Raw genomic sequence first — 5,454 nt, 5'->3', positions numbered from 1 at the left:
CTAGAGCCAAGTCCATAGCTCATAAAAATTTAAGTGAAGCATAGAGAGCAATTCTAGCAAGTCATGACATAATTTTGGCTCTCTCAAATAGGTGTGTCCAGCAAGGAATCAAGACTAAAAACACAAAGCAAAACAAGCAAAGACTCATATCATACAAGACGCTCCAAGCAAAACACATAGTATGTGACGAATAAAAATATAGCTTCGAGTAAAATACCGATGGTCGTTAGAAGAAAGAGGGGATGCCACTCGGGGCATCCCCAAGCTTAGTTTCTTGTTTCTCTTTGGAAAATAACTTGGGGTACCATGGGCATCCCCAAGCTTAGGCTCTTCTTACTCATTATTCCTTCATCCATCGTAAGATAACCCAAAACTTGAAAACTTCAATCACACAAAACTCAACAAAACCTTCATGAGATCCGTTAGTATAAGAAAGCAAATCACTACTATAAGTACTGTAGAAAACCAATTCATATTTTATTATTGCATTATATCTACTGTATTCCAACTTTTCTATGGCAAAACTCACCAAAGAAAACCATAGAATCATCAAAACAAGCACATAACACAAAGAAAATAGAATATGTCAAAAACAGAACAGTCTATAGTAATCTGGATATTTCGAATACTTCTGAAACTCCAAAAATTCTGAAAAAAATTAGTAACACATGAGAAATTTATATATTTATCTTTTTCAAAAAGAATTGGCATTTTATCACGCTCTGGTTAAAAATTAGAATAGTTTTCGTGAGTGCAAAAGTTTCTGTTTTTCAGCAAGATCAAACAACTATCACCCAAGAAGATCCTAAAGGCTTTATTTGGCACAAACACTAACTAAAACACAAAAAACACAATCATATCAGTAGCATAATTGTTCTAACACTCAATAACATAAAGCAAAAATCAAAAATAAATTTTATTCATCGGGTTGCCTCCCAACAAGCACTGTCGTTTTACGCCCTTAGCTAGGCATAAAGCAAAAGATCTAAGTTTTGTCATCTTTGTTTCGAGATCCATAAGATTCCCTCATGATTGATTCATATGGTGGCCTAATTCTTGTTCTAGGGAAGTGTTCCATACCCTTCCTTAGTGGAAATTGGAACTTAATATTGCCTTCTTTCATATCAATCACGGCATCGATAGTGCGTAAAAACAGTCTACCAAGAATAATTGGACAAGACGGATTGCAATCAATACCAAGATCAATAAAATCTATGGGCACATAATTCCTATTTCTAAGAATAAGAACATCATTAATTCTTCCCATAGGCTTTTTAATAGTAGAATCCGCCAAGTGCAAATTTAAAGAACATTCTTCAATATCAGTAAGACCAAGCACATCACATAAAGATTTTGGAATTGTAGAAACACTAGCACCCAAGTCACACAAAGCAAAACCCTCATAATTTTTAATCTTGACTTTGATAGTAGGTTCCCACTCATCATGTAATTTTTTAGGAATTGAAACTTCTAATTCCAACTTTTCTTCTAAAGCTTTCATCATAGCATCAACAATATGTTTAGTAAAAGCTTTATTTTGTTCATAAGCATGGGGTGAATTTATCATGGATTACAACAAAGAAATACAATCAATCAAAGAGAAACTATCATAATTAAAGTCTTTGTAATCCAAAAGAGTGGGCACATCACTAGTTAAAGTTTTGACCTCTTCAAACTCTCTTTCATCAATTTTCTCAACAAGATTTTCACCCTCCGAATTATCGGGACGCCTTCTAACTAAAGTTGACTCTTATCCAGTCCCTTTTTCATCAATCTTAGCATTACTAAACAAGGAATCAATAGAAGAAGCACCAATCATTTTAAGATCTTCACCACTTTTACGAAAGTAATCCCTAGAAAATGCTTTTTCTAAAATTTCTCTTTTAGCTCTAAGCATAGCGGTTCTTTTCTTACTTTCATCCATAGAAACATAGAGAGCTTTAAATGATTCCTCAACCTTAGGCACAAAAATTTTCATCTTGAGATTTTCTACATCATGATAAATTCTATCAACACTTCTAGACAAATCATCAATCTTATTCAACTTTTCTTCTATGGTAGTGTTGAAAACTTTTTGTGTGTTGATAAATTCTTTAATATTATTCTCAATATCAAAGGTGTTTCTATTATTATTGTAAGAAGGATTTACATAAGAATTACCATAATTATTAGAGGAATTACTAGGAGAAGGCCTAGGATTAAAATTACCTCTATAAGCATTGTTATTGAAATTGTTTCGCGAGATAAAATTCACATCTACGACATCACTATTTTGCTCAATCAGAGTAGACAAAGGCATATCATTGAAATCAATAGGAGCACTTTTACTAGCAACCAATTTCATAAGAGCATCAGCTTTTTCACTCAAAGAAGAAATTTCTTCAACCGAATTAACCTTTTTACTAGGAGCTCTTTCGATATGCCATTGTGAATAATTTGCCATAATATTATCAAGCAATTTGGTGGCTTCACCAAAAGTAATTTCCATAAAAGTCCCACCCGCGGTGGAATCTAAAAGATTACGAGAAACAAAATTCAATCTCGCATAATTTTTTTGTATGATCATCCAAAGATTTAACCCATGAGTTGGGCAATTCCTTAGCATCATTTTCATCCTTTCCCAAGATTGTGCAACATGCTCATGTTCAAGTTCCTTGAAATTCATGATCTGGGTTCTAAGGGAAATAATTTTTGCGGGCGGAAAATACTTAGTGATAAAAGTATCTTTGCACTTATTCCAAGAATAGATACTATTGCGAGGCAAAGAAGAAAACCAATTTTTTGCAGAATCACGCAAAGAAAATGGAAATAATTTCATCTTCACAACATCATTGTCCACGTCTTTTTTCTTTTGCATATCACATAATTCCACGAAGGTATTAAGATGGGACGCGACATCCTCATTAGGAGTACCGAAAAATTGATCTTTCATGATAAGATTCAGCAAAGTGGTATTAATATCACAAGATTCCGCACTAGTGGCAGGAGGAGCAATAGGAGTGACAATAAAATCATTGTTGTTGGTCTTTGAGAAATCACACAACTTGGTGTTCTCTTGAGTCAGGGTGACTACGCAACAAGATTGCACTCTAAAACAGATCCGACAGGAAAACGGCGAACGAAAAAGAGGGCGAATAAAACGACAAATTTTTGTGAAGTGGGGGAGAGGAAAATGAGAGGAAAATGGCAAATAATGTAATTGCGAGGAGATGAGATTTGTGATTAGCAACCTGGTAGATGTTGAAGATCCTCCCCGGCAAGGGCGCCAGAAATTCTTTTTGATGTGACTTGAAGCTACGTCGGTATTTCTCCAAAGAGGAAGGGATGATGCACCACAGCGACGGTAGGTATTTCCCTCAGTGATGAAACCAAGGTTATCGAACCAGTAGGAGAACCAAGCAACACTGCGTAAACAGCACCTGCGCACAAATAACAAATACTTGCAACCCGACGTGTAAAAGGGGTTGTCAATCCCTTTCGGGTAGCGGCGCCAGAAATTGGCAAACGGATGTGAGAGAGTAGTAAATATTGATAGATCGAATGCCAAATAAAAAAAGTGCAGCAAAGTATTTTTGTATTTTTGGGTTTAATAGATCTGAAAATAAAAGCAAATGAAAATAGATCGCAAAGGCAAATAATATGAGAAAGAGACCCGGGGGCCGTAGGTTTCACTAGTGGCTTCTCTCGAGAAAAATAGCAAACGGTGGGTAAACAAATTACCGTTGGGCAATTGATAGAACTTCAAATAATCATGACGATATCCAGGCAATGATCATTATATAGGCATCACGTCCAAGATTAGTAGACCGACTCCTGCCTACATCTACTACTATTACTCCACACATCGACCGCTATCCAGCATGCATCTAGTGTATTAAGTTCATGGAGAAACGGAGTAATGCAATAAGAACGATGACATGATGTAGATAAGATCTATTTATGTTGAAATAGACCCCATCATTTTATCCTTAGTAGCAACGATACATACGTGTCGGTTCCCCTTCTGTCACTGGGATCAAGCACCGTAAGATCAAAACCACTACAAAGCACCTCTTCCCATTGCAAGATAAATAGATCAAGTTGGCCAAACAAAACCCAAATATTGGAGAAGAAATACGAGGCTATAAGCAATCATGCATATAAGAGATCAAATAAACTCAAATAACTTCCATGGATAAAAAGATAGATCTGATCATAAACTCAAAGTTCATCTGATCCCAACGAACACACCGCAAAAAGAGTTACATCATATGGATCTCCAAGAGACCATTGTATTGATAATCAAAAGAGAGATAGGAAGCCATCTATCTACTAACTATAGACCCGTAGGTCTACAAAGAACTACTCACGCATCATCGAAGAGGCACCAATGGAAGTGGTGAACCCCTTCGTGATGGTGTCTAGATTGGATCTGGTGGTTCTGGACTCTGCAGCAGATGGAATTGATTTTCGTCGAATCCCCTAGGGTTTCTGGAATATTGGGGTATTTATAGAGCAAAGAAGTGGTTCGGGAGGCACCCGAGGTGGGCACAACCCACCAGGGCGCGCCTGGGCCTCCTAGCGCGCCCTGGTTGGTTGTGCTCCCCTCGGAGCACCCCCCAGGCGCTTCTCCGGCCCACTAGATCTTCTAGTCCAAAAAAATCCACAGAACTGTGTTTGGACTCCGTTTGGTATTGATTTCCTGCGATGTAAAAAATATGCAGAAAACATCAACTTGCACTTGGCACTATGTCAATAGGTTAGTACCAAAAAATGATATAAAATGACTATAAAATGATTATAAAACATCCAAGAATGATAATATAACAACATGGAACAATAAAAAATTATAGATATGTTGGAGACGTATCAAGGTGTTGATAAAATAAAATACGGACATGAGGGCATCATGATCATCTTTAGGACAACAACATATATTGTCATATAATTTCTTATGCTAAAGTAACAATTCATTCACAAGGTGAAGCATGAATCACAAACTTTATTGAAAACTAACAAACTATGATCTCAGTCATTGAAGAAATTGCAATTTATCACAACATCAGAAATAGTCAATATAAGAGCTTTTCAGCAAGTCCACATACTCAACTATTATTTAATCTTTCACAATTGCTAACACTCACGCAATACTTATGGGTTCAAAGCTTCAATCGGACATAGAAAAAGATAGAGGCTTATAGTTTCGCCTCCCAACTTTTTACCTCAAGGGTAATGTCCACAATAATACTTCATGAAACCTACATCCGAGTGGATATATATATATATATATATATATATATATATATATATATATATATATATATATATATATATATATATTCGGATCTCTCCAACACATAGTGCTTGCCAAAGGAAAAGTGTAAAAAGGAAAGGTGATGATCACCATGACTCTTGTATAAGGGTAGAAGATAAAAGTAAAAGATAGGCCCTTCGCAGAGGGAAGCAGAGGTGGTC

The sequence above is a fragment of the Aegilops tauschii genome, chromosome 1 (assembly GCF_002575655.3).
Source record: "Aegilops tauschii subsp. strangulata cultivar AL8/78 chromosome 1, Aet v6.0, whole genome shotgun sequence".
Classification (NCBI taxonomy): Eukaryota; Viridiplantae; Streptophyta; class Magnoliopsida; order Poales; family Poaceae; genus Aegilops; species Aegilops tauschii.
Note: the sequence above shows the minus strand (reverse complement) of the source record.